The sequence below is a fragment of the Sminthopsis crassicaudata genome, chromosome 4, assembly GCF_048593235.1.
Source record: "Sminthopsis crassicaudata isolate SCR6 chromosome 4, ASM4859323v1, whole genome shotgun sequence".
In the NCBI taxonomy this organism is placed as follows: domain Eukaryota; kingdom Metazoa; phylum Chordata; class Mammalia; order Dasyuromorphia; family Dasyuridae; genus Sminthopsis; species Sminthopsis crassicaudata.
The window spans coordinates 167,617,523-167,632,912 of NC_133620.1; the positions used below are offsets into that span (position 1 = coordinate 167,617,523).

The 15,390-nt window shown below is 33.0% G+C and overlaps 1 protein-coding gene across 27 annotated transcripts in view; it reads left to right on the top strand.

Annotated features, from left to right (window-relative positions):
* EPB41L2 (erythrocyte membrane protein band 4.1 like 2) overlaps positions 1-9,725 on the top strand; it is a 279,109-nt gene extending 269,384 nt beyond the window's left edge. For all 27 annotated transcript variants that reach the window (XM_074309829.1, XM_074309834.1, XM_074309837.1 and 24 more), the window contains one exon: positions 8,377-9,725. The gene's annotated coding sequence lies outside the window, so the exon portion shown is untranslated. The remainder of the gene's footprint in view (positions 1-8,376) is intronic.
* The last annotated feature ends 5,665 nt before the right edge of the window (positions 9,726-15,390 follow it).

A 15,390-nucleotide genomic window follows, 5' to 3' on the forward strand; every position in this document is an offset into this window, starting at 1 on the left:
TCAGTTTTAGAATCAAAAGTAAATGAATAAGTGGAATATAGCTTTGGTTTTGTAGAGTTTCTCACCACTTTTCCCAATTACCATTACCAGTTCCATTACTGTAATGTTCTTTTTTGGTTTTCTGGAGGTCTCTGGACCAGCCTTCCTTTCAGTTCAGTAATCACCACGAGAATAGCCAGGGATAACGTCCAGATTCTTTATTGTCTCCTTGTCTGGGGCCTGGTTAGCTTTCTTAAGGCCCTTCAGAAGGCCTTGGTCTCAGTGTGGGGACCAGGAAGACAGGCCAGCCACAATGAGGCTGATGAAGATGGAATGAATGTTTCTCCTTGGATCCAAGAGCTTGAGCTCCTGCCTCCATCCTCTCGTCTTCTCCGAGTCTGTCTCCGAGCCTCTCCTCAGTCCCCCAGGAGAGTCACCAGGAGCCTATCTGTAGATGGAATGTCTCTGGCTGAGTTTGTCCCAACTTCATATGCTCTATTTTAATTACATCATTGTAGGTATGAATCTTGTAAAACTATATTAAATACTAAGTACATGTACTAAACTAAAGAACTATTCAGCACCCTGCTAAATAACCATTGTCTTATCAATTCCACTGAATTAGCACCTTGCAAGAATCCTTGTTTCAGATTACCAAGTAGAATATTATATATATATATATATGTATATATATTTATATATATATATCGTATTATTATTATTATTATATTTATGAGATTTATTTATACATCATTTTAGTGAAGATTGAATTATACTCCATCACAGTGCATTATAATAGAATAATAAAACCATAATATAATATAGACAGGTTGCTCTCTAATGCTGCTGGACAGATCTAGGATACCAACTAGGCATTGAGCTTGAGCTGAGCAGGGATTATTATTGTGTTTTTAAAATAGTTTTAATTTCACTTTGTTTCCTTTGGGAACAGGTATAGGATGTAGCAAAGTATAGGATATAGGGAAGTACTGTACCTCTAAAGAGCAAATGATTAGAATATTGGTGAAAATTATACAGAAATAGATTTTGGCTTATTATAATTATAAAGCAAGCTATTTTAAAGTCAAAGTTGTTCAAAATAATAGTAGAGGTAACTGTGTGAGCAGGCTATATAAAATAACTTTGATGTAATGGAGAGAATGCTTGATTTGAAATCTGAATCTCAACTCAAGATACTGGAAAATAATTTAATTTCTTTGTGCCTCATTTTCCTCATCTGTAAACTGAGGGGCTTGGACTTAGTGACTTCTAAGGACCCTCCCAGCTCTGAATTTATAATCCTATGGATTTCTGATGGGGTTCCCTATAATGGGATGATAAGTTGAATTGGTGAAATAGTTGATTTGAACCTTCAATTCTATGACTATATTTTAAATCTACAATTAGACTCTGAATTCTGCTGATTATTTTCAATCTGGTCTTTATCATGTTTGTAGGTGGCAATATCTTTGAATATTCATCAAAATGAGGAAAAAGGTAAAATTTGAAATGATTGAATGTTGTATAGAAATTGGGGGAACGTATGCATGTTGGAATAAAGTTGAAAACTAAAGGAAAATTTTGTCCATACTTTTCTTATTTTCCCTTTCCTTTTGCTTATAGGTAATTGACTAGTTTAAAACTTTTTTTTTTAAATTGGCTATAGTTTTGTTTTTGAAAGTTCATTTTATATTATGTAATGTGTGTATATATAGATAATATATATATATCTATATATATATATATGAAAAGTTCATTTCATCTATGTATATGAGACATTTGTGGATATACACACATATGAGTATATACACTTACAATATAGAGAATATATAATATTTGTGTAATTACTTAAATACAAGGTAAATTATTTCAAGCAAATTTTTAGTGATTTTAATAATTGCATAGTATCTTAATGCTTTATTCAAAGTACTTCTCATATCTGTTATTCTCCTCTGATGCTAATAATAAGCCCATGAAATAATAAGGGAGGGTATTGTCTTCCTTTTTTTAAACAAGAAAACCGAATCCCAGAGAGTTTGTGACTTCCCTTGAGTCATACAGAGATTGGACTACAATCCAGATATTCACTTAGAACCTCTCTCTTTCCTTTCTCTAATAATGCCTTTTCCCCACAGAAAAGTGCCTATTGAGAAGAATTCACATGTCTCTCAAAAAGTGTGTTTGATAAAAGATAAAAATATTTTCCCCCTACTTTTAACTCTGACCATCAATGAACAACCACTAACTGTGGTTCTCATCTGTGGGGCTTTTTTCAGTGGTGTTACACTAAACACTTTTCCTATTATATTTATAGCTAAAAAAAAATTTTTTTTTAAAGATTTTTGAGTGCTTTATTTTAAGAGAGATCCCTACATATCTGAATCTAGCTGAATTGACCAGCAGGATTTTCAAAAATTATTATCAAAGTGGATTCCTTTTGAAAGCTTTGCCACTTTGCCTAAGACTTAGAAGTAGAAATTCCTTTAAAAAAAGAGAGAGAGAGAGAGAGAGAGAGAGAGAGAGAGAGAGAGAGAGAGAGAGAGAGAGAGAGAGAGAGAGAATGGGGAGAGCCTCGAAAGCTGCTTTTGTGAAGTCAGCCTAATCACATGAACTCTGTGTATATCCATTCCTGTGGAAAACAAAGACATTTTATTCTCTTTAGTTTCTTTAATTCTCCCCACACATTTCTAGAATCCTGAATTTATCAACTCATAATGGAATTATCAACTCAATCCCCATTGTACAAGTGAGAAAACTGAGGACCAGAGGACATAAAGGATTAAGAACACATCAAATGGATAATTGAGTGGCAGTGCCAGAATTTAGACATTCAGATCTCAGTCATAAGTATAGATTTAGATTTTAAAGAAACCTGAATAGCCATCTAAGATAAGCACTTCATTTTACAAATGTGGAAATAGATGTCTAGGGAGATTATTATCTTTTCTGTGGTCTGTAAATTTGTTTTTAAAAATACTTAAATAATTATATTTTAATGTGATTGATTCCTTATTATAATCCTGTGTATTTTATTATATGCTTTTAAAAACATTTTTCTGAGAAGAGGTCCATACATTCTATGTGACTACTAAAAATGGTCCATGATATAGAAAAAAAAATTAAATCCCTGGTCTAAGGTCACACAGTTTAGAAAATAGAAGAAATAGGAAGAACTAGTCTTTGGACTCCAAATAGGATTCTTTACACTGGAAGACACCAGTCTTTATTCCCATGCCAATTTTCTTTCCTTCCTAAGGAAGATTCTTCAGAGTGACTGAATCTTAATCATTCACATAGAAGGATCTGGATCTACTCATTTCAGATGACAAGAATTCTTGCATGCAGGATCCAAAATGCCATTAAACTCACCTGTTTTACCCAGTGTTCCATCATCTGTGCTCAAACCACCATGGGTGCAACTAGAAGTTGGGAAACAGACGTTAAAATCCTGACTCTAACTTATCTAAATTAGTCTTAAATTTAGCCTTTCTGAGCTTTAGTTTGCCACATGTCAATGAAAATTACTATTCCATGTTCTATCTACTTCATGTTATTTTTTGAGAAAAGCTTTAAGTCATAAAGCACTATGTCACAGTGAGCTGCATTCCTTTGGTCCGTGCTTTTTGGCTAACTCACCTCACTGTGTGCCAAATTCCTTTCTATGGCTATTTGAGATTTCCATTTGACATACTGAGAAAATTAAATACAGATGTAGTATGAGAGCTTAAAAGGAAACTGGCTACTAGCTTTATTGATGAAGAATTTGATCCTAACAGGGAAGAAATGGATTGAAGCCTGACTGAATCGACATGTTTGCACAGCATCCTAAAGGGGGAGATAGAGACAAGGGAATATTATTGCATGACTGTCACATTTAGAAATGTTTCCCTATGAAATTGGGGGTATGGAGTTGGGGGAGTGACGGAGAAAACTAGGTCATGGAAACAGTGTTGTTTTTACTGGACCAGAATTCAAAGTAATGCAGTATATTCTAACATCTGGGCTCTCACCTAAGAACAAGAGAAGCCATATGACCATGCAGATGTTGGTGGGTAGTACAATCATGTTAGATTAATACATACTCCATATTAAGGAAATTAAAGTGTTTCTTCATTTCCCATACAAAGAAATTCAAGCTTTAAAAATGATAATAATTGATGAAAATCCCAATAGTGCTTTTAGGTGAAGAAACCAAAGAAGCTGTTACTTATTTTCACTTTCACATGTTGAACAAATTCAGATTGTTTTTCTCCTTCACTGAAATAAGAAAATATGAACTAAGGCTAGGGGGAAAAAGCACTAGTCTTAAAGTCAGAAGATGGGAGTTTGAGTTGGCCACTTAACTTTAATTGTATGACCATAGGCAAGTCACTCAATCTTTCAAAAACAATAATTTCTTCATCTGTAAAATGAACAAATATATTTTTCCAGGTGATTTCTAACATGAGATTCTAGGTTTTTAGTTTATAGCTTCCTATGTTGCATGCATTCCACAAAGGCTTATCACTGAGGATCTCATTTATTTAGAATTGCTCCACCTATATCCCTTATTGTCACATTATTAAATATTGTACTTAAAAGTGAATATATATATACATATATATATACACACATATATATGCCTATTTATAACCATGTACAAATATAAATGTGTGTATATATATGCATGTATTTTGAAGGTATGTTATATATATACATATATATGTATATGCAACTTCAAAGCTCTATTTATCAATCAACCAATATTTATTAAGCTCTTAAAGTGTGCCAAGCATAATGCTAAGATGCTGTGGATACAGATGCAAAAATAAGTCTCTGCTTTCAAGGAGTTGACAGTCTAATGAATAAATAACACATTCTTGTATGCTATACATGTCTATATATACACATTTATACATATATCAAATGTACAAAAAAGACATAAGGTAACCTCAGACAGAAAGATACTAGATGCTGGAAGAACTAGCAAATATTTCTTGAAGTTGATATTTGAGCTAAAGCTTAAAGTATACCATATAACCAAAGTGAAAGAGATGAGGGGTTGCATTTCAGGCATAGAGATTGGTTAGTTGGTTGGTTGTTTTCCTTCATGTTATTAAAATGATCAGAATAGAAAATGACTAATATAAAGACACAGACTGAAGAGATGGAAAGTCACCTGTGAGGAGCAGATAGGCCAGCAGATAGTGGCTGACTTGTAGAGAATAGAGAAGGGAGGAATGTGCAAGAAGAATATAAAGGAGCCAGTTGTGAAGAGTCTGCAGAGCCATTGTGCTGACTTCATTGTGGGAAGGGCCATTTTCCAAGCATATTTTTATAGAGTATTATCCAATCGCTAATTAGCCTTAAGTGCTTGGTTGTCCGACCTCAGTGCACTAACTCGAGTTTCAACCCTTTACAAAAAATATGACCCACACTGCAAAAAACAAACTTTAGAATTGATTGTACAACATGAGAGACACAGGGTAGGGGACTGCCCAGAATGGCATGCCCTTACCAGAAAAGATGCTGTTCTAGGAGCAAAACTGAATGGAATTAACTCAGAAGAGCAAGTTAATGTTCATAGGGAATGTTTGTGTCCAACTTGTGCAGAGCATTCCAAGCTTGTATTGGTCTGATAAACCACATCCACACACACTGTAATGGGACTTTAACATCGTGGTGCCATTTTGGTCCTCTTCAAGAATGAAGGACAACCACTAACCAATGTTTGGTATTTAAGTCCTTTTTATATTCTAGTTCCAAACTGTCTTTCCAATGTTTTTCACATTATTCGCTTCTAGTTTCTACTGTTTTATGTTCTATCTATCTAAGCTGATCAACTTGCTGTTTTCCATAGAGAACATGCTGTTACCTGCCTCCATATTTACCTATTTGTTATATACCTTTGTTCTGCCCCCAAGAGAATATTAGTTTGCTGAGAACAGGGACTGTTTTTGTTTTTGTAACCCTAGCATCCAGCTCAATGACTTACTCTACATAAAGTAGGTGTTTAATAAATTGATTAAAGAGTGATTTTGTATATTTATGGCAAAATAGATTTTTAAGCCTGTTAAAAATCTGTACCTTCTTCTTAGTACCTTGTTTATTGACCTACTCAGAACAAGCTTTGCAGCATATGAATACTGTAGAAATGCATATTTGTAATAGGGATTCCTTACAAAATAAAGCTACTTCTCTAGTTTGGGAGGCTGTGTTAATTTGAACTTTATTTTCTTCTGGCTGTATACTGACCTAGAGCTGTATACTGACACCATTCATATTTAAGTATAGTCAACAATATATTTTACTATAAAGCAAATACTGCTAACGTTTGAGGAACCAAAATAACTTGTATAACTGATAAACAGAAACCTTATGTTGGTTAAGTTTTAGCATTTATTTTTTTCTCTTGTGCATTTCATCTACTTTCATGATCACAATCACATTTCTTATATCCTAGTCTTGCTATTATTCTGTCATTTTTATTCATATTCCACTCTTTGTGTCTATATTTGAGATTTTCTTGGCAAAGATATATTTCCTTCTCCATCTCATTTTGTAAATAAGCAAACTGAAGTAAGTAGGCTTAAATTACTTACCCAGGGTCACACAGCTAGGAAGTGTCAAGGGCCAGATTTTAACTCGGGAAGATCAGCCTTTTTGATTCCAGGGCTTGCATTCTATCCATTGTATCACCTAGTTGGCCATTCAAGATTTAGTCCAATATTTACATTATCCAACTGGGCAAGCTTAGAGAATAAAAATGTTACTTTGTGACTTTTGCAAAAAGTAAAAATATACTTTCCATATTGATTCCTTAATATCATCTAAAAGTAAGTATGTATCAGATTAAAACAAGATATTTTTCCCCTTTCAAATTTCCCAGTTTAGTTACTAGGAAAGCATTCCTACTGACTTGTCTTTCTGAGCCCCATATATAATATCATAGAATTATTTTAGTTTCTTCCTTGTCCTGAATTTTCATATTTAATTACCAATTTATAGTTATTTTGCTGAAGTGTTTCTCAGATGTGCTACTTCCCAATTCCTACTGTCTCAGGATCTTCTCATTGGCCCAGCTATAAAAAAATTCATAATTGGTCTTCATATTCTCTAGTCATTCCTGTTTGATTATAAAGATATAGTTAAAGCATTTGTTAAGTGCATACTATATGTATGAGTTTTTTCAGATAATATCTGAGTTTTTAATTTAGCTTTTTAAGCATAGATCATTTTGGAATTTGGAAAATGTGGCTTCAGGTCCTTCCTGTTAGCCAAACAGTAACAACTCCAAAAGACTTGAGTAGTAGTACTTTATTTAATTACAAGAGAAAGTAAAAACAAACTTGTCTGGTCCCCTCTTAAACAGGGTACAAAGGGGGATGGGGCTGACAGTGCAGGCAGAGGTTACAGAGAAATGGGAAGTGGAAGGAGTGGAGGACAGTCCACCTGCTCAAATGGGAGCTGTAATGAAGCAGGAGGACTTGGGAACTCTTGGCCCCTTGGAGAAAGGAAATTTTTCTTCTCTGAAAGGGTCCTAGCTGTACAAATAGTTTATTAGTCTAGGCTAAACTGATCAGAGTCAGTTTGTAGCTGACTTGGCTTCAAGGGCACACTGACTTCAATTGTTGAAAAAAAAAATAAATTTCAAAAAAAGGTTAACTTAAAGGAAGCTTCCACCTCTCAGAAAATAGGACAACTCAAAAACAAACAAACAAAAAAAAAAGTTCAGGGGCTTCCTTCATATGCTATCTACATATATATGATTTTGGACAAATTATTTGATTTCATGGTACCCCCAGACAATTATCTAAGACTAAATTGTAGAACTGAATTATTTACCTGCATTAGGGAAAGCTATCTGGGAATTCTTTGTGCCAAAGAAATCACAAATCCCCATTGTACCTCTTCGCCACCAAAAAACCCCCCAAAAAACCAAAACACAACACCCAATATTCTGATAACAACATGGTTCTGTCTACTTTTTGTCCCTCACACCCCCATTAAGTACATTTTTGCTATTGAACATTTATTAACACTATTTTCCCCATTCTTCTTCATCTGAGAAAGTCCTACTCATCCTTCAAAGTTCAGATTAAGCATTAACTTTATCATTCTCTGAATATCCAGTAAACTACTTTGCCAAGTAGTCTAAAAGTATTAAGACACAATGAGTACATCTTCAATAGAGTTATTGAAGTTAGCTGATTATTTTAAGTATTTGGATATTATCTCTCTAAAAAATAAGCCTTTTGGGATCAGAATATATTTCATTGCTAATTTTATAGTTGTAGTGTTGTAAAACCGTGCTAATTAAATGCTCAAAAGTTGTTTCTTTAACATTTAAATTGATGTGTTGATGCCTTTGTTTCCTGAATAAAATTGAATAAAATTTACCTCTGTCTTCTTTTCCAGAAATGCTCTTTTCAAATCCCATTCAACTCTGTGAACATGAAGAATTTCTGACCAATCCTAGTCTTGATGCCACACCACTACTCCAATGAATTTATACCACAAGCGGTAATAATGACCAGGCACCTGAAGATTTGCCAACACCAAACCTTACCATAACATCTCTGGTCTATACAGTTTCCTGACATCTTAATTATTATTCATCTTTTTTATTTTGTATAACCACTTCCTAATATTCTTAGTTTTTATTTTATTTTTATTTTTCAAAATTTAGGATTTGTCTTTGACTTTATGTACAACTACCTGCTAATTATGCCTGCTTTCTGATCAAATGATAGTGAACAAAGCCAGCCTCAGCTGTCAGGTGCTGTTCACTTGAACAGGTGCTGTTGTACAAAAAAAGGAAAATCTTTGACTAATTTAGATAGGGGATTTTCCCCCTGACTCTTGTCAATTGAAATCTTACTGGAATAATTTACAGATTTTTCAGATTGAGGTCAATATACTGCCTAAGATAATATTACAAAGTAGGGTTGTTGTTGTTTTTTTTTAATTTCCTACATTTTGAAAAATTTTGGTCATGTTTGAGAATTTCTCTTGAGATGTATTTTATATTGAGCCCTCTTAACTCTTTCATTCCAAATGCTCTTTACTTTCATTGGAAAGTAAGGGACAGATTCTCCAGATTAGACAGAGTTATGAAGGAGGCCCATAAGCACTGTTCTTGAAATCTTGTTGTATTCCAGTGCAGATAATAATTCTCAGCTGGTTCTCAGACTATCAGTCTCCTGAAACATTCCAGAAGAGGGGGGGGGAAGGAAGGAAAAACATTTCTTCCCTCCTGTTAAAAGATATAGGCAGCTTAAAACCTTAGTGCTTTTCTCTTAACAAGTCCAAATTTCAAAATCTTCCATTATTTGCACCCTCGTGTAGAATGCTTGCTTTTTATTAAACCTCATTCATTGTCTACATGTTTTAAAAGAAAAAAAACTGACCCTCTTTTGTTGCTGAGAAGGTAGATGTGTTTCAGTTAGTGTCTGAAGATTCATGCAGGTTTTAAAGGATGCTGAGGGAAAGGGATAGGTGCTAGGATGGTTTTATGGTGGTGATAAGAAAGCTACACCATTTGAAGCTGTCACCAGAGACACCAGAAGGGGACTTAAGATTAACTGTGTTGAAATTTCATTTTATTTTTTGTTGTTTTGTTGTTATTTTGTTTTGTTTTGTTTTTGGCTGTTGACTCTGTCTGTAGTTACAATGCCAGATTAGATTTATAGCAGCTTGAAATTGTATTAAGGTGATATTTTGCTTTCTGTAATACTGTTATAAAATAAAATTTGTTTATTCTCTAAGTTTGTCATCTTTCTTAATCTAAAATGTTTGAAAAGAAAAGAGTTGGGTTTTTTTTTATTATCTCCCCTGAAAATCTATCTCCTAGGGCTTGTAATGATTTTATCAAATCACTGCCAAAAGCTTATAACTGCCACTTTCATTGCCAAAATTAGTTGTTTGGTTAATTAATCCATATTTATTTTCACTTGCTTCAATGAACTGGTGCTCTCCTTTCAGGAAGAACTCTACTAGTCAATCCTTCAATAACTTTCCTTTAATTCCTTTGAAATGATTTCCAATGATCATCATGTAGGACAAGGGATCAACTGACTAGTTACTCCATAATAAATTGTTATACAAAGCCATTTCACAATGGATCATGTGAATAATGGTAGGTTCACCATAAATATTTCATTTTCATTCCTCATTCTTATTGAGAACAATTTCTTGGCTTCATCTTTCCTATATTGTATGGCTTGATTGTTTTAAACAAATTCTCACAGAGATACTAAAGTTTTCTTTTTTTGTTTTGTTTTGGTTTTTTGTTTCATTAGAAGGTTGCATGAATAGAAGCAATTAATTTACTTGATTTCCTTTGGATTTAAAAGTTTGAGTAACTTTTAGTATCATAACATATAACATGGCGAAAATTTCATTATAATGTCCCATTATTCTTTTCCATCGTTATTTAAGATAAGTTTGAGTATTTAGCATCACTGGGCAGTGCATCAAATGTGTCAATTTTTATTAAATTAGTATTTTTTATGTACCTGGGAGATTTTTTTGTGGTAATAATAGTGGTAGTGGTACAAAATGCTTTACAGATATCTTATTGTATCCTCAGATACGAGGGGGAAGAATTCTGGGAGGGAGATGCTGTTATACTCATTTTACAGATGAGAAAACTGAGACAAACAGACTCACCTTTCAGCATCAGACAGCTAATAAGTATCTTGAGGCTTGATAGAAATTTGGGTCTTCCTGGTGCCATTAACTGCCCATAGCAAAACATTTCCTTAATTTTTTTTGAGTTTAAAGTCATTAAAAAAATCTCTTAAAAATTTCCCTAAGAATCAAACTTCAGGTTCACCAAACTTGGAAAATATGATTAGATTTAAAGTCATTATATAAATGTACTTCTAAAAGACTGTCACTTATGGAAATATTTGTAAAAACAAAACAAAACACAAAATTTCTCTTGGCTTCAACCACAAGTGTTTATTTCATTGATATGAAGTGGACCTGTGTATATTAAAACTTATAGTATATACTATATAAGCCTAACTTTTATGCCTCCAATAAGATCATAAAATGAAATCAAAATAGTTAACCTTAATGTGAGATTATGTATGAACATATCAATCAAAAGCAGTGTTGATGATGGGTTTAGAGCTAAATGATGTTAACTTTCCTCATTATTTTGTGGATGAGCTGAGGCCCAAAAGGGACTGAAAGTAGGAAGAGGTTTATTCAGGGTATTAAGACATTTGCTCACACAGGTAGTAGGTTTAAACTGACATCATATAACTTAAGATCTAGTGGTCTTTTTGCTGGGTCCCATGTTGATGATAGATCATATCATTAAGCTTTTTTATTTCATTTGGTTCTTACGATGTCACAGAAAGGCAGGGATATTTATGTTTTTCATGGCCTGTAATAGCTTGAAAGGTAAAATGATGCAAAATACTTAGTCTCTTGGTTTTTATCATTATAGCTTTAGAATGTCTTTTTGATGTGGTCTAATATTTCTGAAGACACAACCCACTAGCATTTAAATAAATGCATGAGAACTCTAGATTCTTTTTGATGGACCAAAAGATAATGTAGATTGAGGTATATTTTTGCTTAGATAAAGCCAATGCAAAATTTTTTTTTCTCAACCATATATTTGTTAGATGAAAATGTATTTTTATTTTTCATCAGGGGCTAAGAAGAAGAGAGATAAAGTTGAGTTTTTGTTTTTGTTAATGGGAAAAAAAATTTAAGGGAAAAAAATCCTGATTTTCCCAAGGTTTATAGATTAATAAATTTTTCATTGTTAGCAACCAATTGCTTAGAGCTTTTAGGCCAATCTCTTCCACTTTCTTATTTTAAAAATTCAATGAAATATAAATTCATACCAAAAGCATCTATTTTGACTACTGTGTATTGAGTTTTTGAACTTTGCATTCCACTACTTATGTAGCATATTATTTACATATATGAAAATGTTGCTAATGGCCCAGTGTCAGTGGGACTGATTATACTTTTGAAATGTTTCTATAGTAGAAGGCAAGGGTTTGAAGTGATCCAAAGGAGCAGAGTAGAATGCTCAACTGGATGTCTGAAAGTTCAGAGTTCACACCTGACACTTCCTGTTGAGTGTTCCACTGTAAACAAGTCCTATGACCTGAAAGCTTTGATAAGGCTGTAAAATGGAGAAAAATAACACCAGGAGTAAAAGTAGATTAAAAGTGGTTTATATAAAAGTGCTTTGCAAACTTTTAAATACTCTGTAAATTTCATTTATACACCCTTTCAAAGGTGCGTGCGCACACACACACACACACACACACACAAACACACACACACACACACACACCAGATGTCCATTTTATCTTAGGATTATTGCCTATTGTCACTGGAAAACAGTTTAGAATCCATGACTTCATGGACATTGTAGTTTAACTGAGCCAATAAACCAGACAAGAAATTATTGTTTCTTCTATACTAATCACCTAAGAAAGTCACATGGTTGACTTCTTGGCTGTTAAAATAGTAATGTGTGTTCAGTGTGTTCATTTCTGAATTTGTGACCCCTTTGGGGGTTTTCTTGATAAAGATAGTGGAGTGATTTGCTATTTCCTTCTCTAGCTCATTTTACATATGAGAAAACTGGGGCAAGTAGTGTTGACTTGCCCAGGGTTACATACTAGTAAGTGTCTGATTTGAACTAAGGAAAATGAGTCTTTCTGACTCTCCACCAAATGCTCTCTCCATTGTCACCTAGCTACCCAAAATGGTAACAACTTTTCAGTTCACAAAATGCTTTCCTCACAAATGATTCTCTGAGTACTTTTTATGCTCATTTTACAAATGATAAAACCAAGGACTTATAGACATAATATTAGCAAGCATTTAAATAGCTCTTTAAGTTGCACTTAGAAATAATGTTATAGCTATATTCTCAATTTATTATGTTACTTTAGAAACCTCACAACAACCCTGTGAAGTAGGTGTTATTATTACTCTCGTTTTACATTTTACCTTGCCCAGAACATAAGGCTATTAAGTATCTTAAACTAGATTTGAACTCAGTTCTTTGTAACTTCAGGTCCAGCACTCAATCTATCTGACACTTAACCTACTACATTAAATGACCAAATGTAAAACTCAGTACTTTCAACTCCTTAATTAAGAAATATTCTTCCACTGTACCATACTCCTCTCATGAGGAGATTAGAGATTAGGGGCTTTTATCCCTGATGTGACTTCTGGGAGCTTTAAAAAGTTAGAAATGTGTATATTCATCTAAGTAATGTTTTCCTTTTAAGTGAAATGATATTTTCAGTCTTATCAATTTCTAGGCATTTGATTAAGGAATAAGGAAAATACCATTGTATGAATTTTGATGATCCCCACTGTTAGCATTACAGCATTAATGATGATGGCAGAACGCAGTAGGGAGCACTTTGAGGAAGCCATATGAACATCCTAGTAAAATCTGACACTGAAGTTTAAGGCATCAGATCATTAGTTTTCAAGACCCTTGCAGGCAGGCTTATTAAATATATGATCACTACCTTCCCTGATAACTTATTTTGTCAAAGCCTTACAGAGTTAAATTAAGATTCCTTTATTTCCTGAGTATAAGCCTTCATATTTAACCTTTATGGCTTCTAAATTACAGTTAGAAAAGGCTGAAAGTCTCAACCTGACCAGACTAATAGATATAAAATAAGGCTATACAGCTTTTTGATGAAGAACAAATAAATGTTTCAGGAACCATGCCCTGGTTTAATTTCCTATAGCCTTGAATTTATTAAAATTGAGAATTTATCTATCCTGTCCATGAACTTAAAGTTTCTAAATAGAAATAATAAAATTAGGTTTGCTATAGGAGCTGAGGAAAATTAACTCCAAAATGCTAACTGGCCTGAAGTATATTTTGTCACATACTGTGGGAAGAAATCAATTCATTAAAAAAAAAAAAAAAGCCAATTAGTCATTAAAAAAGGAAGCCTATCTTTAGATGTATTCTCATAGTGACATAACTTTCAGTTTTATAATATTTCCTTTCATATACTCTATGGCTTAGCTGAACTGGTCTTCTTACTATTCTTTGTATACAATAATCTATCATCTCTGACCTGTGTGACAGTTCATAAACTGATTGTTTGAATCCCTAGCTTCCTTCAAAGTTCAAATCAAACAGTTCTACCATATCCTGCCTAATTTTCTAATTCATTTCAACTACTAGGACCTTCCAAAATTATCTCATTTTTGGTTTACATTTTCTTCTCTTAATAAAATATATGGTCATTGATTTTTATCTTTGTATCTCCAGTACCTAGAGCAATGCTAGCACTTAGTAGGAACTGAATAAAATTTTATTGAGTAATATTTTAGAGATGAAGAAACTGAGCCAGAAAATGACTCACCCTGAAGTGATTTTATATGAAGTAATTCATACTTCTAAAATATAGCTTTTTTGAAAAGCAGCATAGCTCTAAGAAAGTTCATGATAGTGGAATTTTTGTTGTTGTTGTTGTTTTTTCCCCTTTGAACATCTTAGATTTTACTTTAAAATTTTTCTATTCAGTACCTAGTGTACTATGTGGCACATAGTAGATAGGCATTTACAGGTTTGTTGAGACTATAACAATTTATTCAAAAAGTTCTTCATTATGACCAAGTAAGATTTATGCAAGGGATGCAAGAATGATTCAATATTAGAAAAACAAAATTAATCATATTAAAAACAAAAACCATATTATCTCTCTCAACAGATGCAGAGAAAAGGCTTTGGCAAATCATAAGATTCATGCTGAAAACCCTAGAAAATACAGGCATAGAGGAATTTATTTAATTTTTAATTTATAGAATAAAGAAACATTTCCATTACAGTACACTAAAAAGATGATTGCACATGAAACCACAAATCTACTCTGCACAACTTACTATTCTTTTCAACCATAGAACAAAATTTTTATATATTTTTTTTCTTCTCTCCCCTCTCTCCCACCCTAGAGATGGTTACTGGATTTTTTCAAAATATCAAAAGTATCTAATGCCAAAAGCAAGCATAATATGCAATGTGAATATACTAGGATTCTTCCTAATAAATTCAAAAATAAAGCAAAGGTTTTTCTGTTTTCTTCCTACTATTTTTCCTATTATAATTTGACATAGTTTTAGAAATAGTAGAAAATAAGAAAAAGAAATTAAGAGGAAATGTAGATAAAGAGAATATAACACCATTGCTATTTACTACTGATATCATGGCATACTTAGAAAATCCTAAAGAATCAAAAAAAATATCAGTGAAGAGAATAACTTCAGCAAAGTTGTTGTCTACAAAAATAAACCATCAAAATCAACAGTATTTCTAAATACAAAATCTAAGATGCAATTATAGGAAAATCCTATTCAAAATAAATACAAAATGAAGAAAATATTTGGAGATCTACCAAAGAACATAAAATA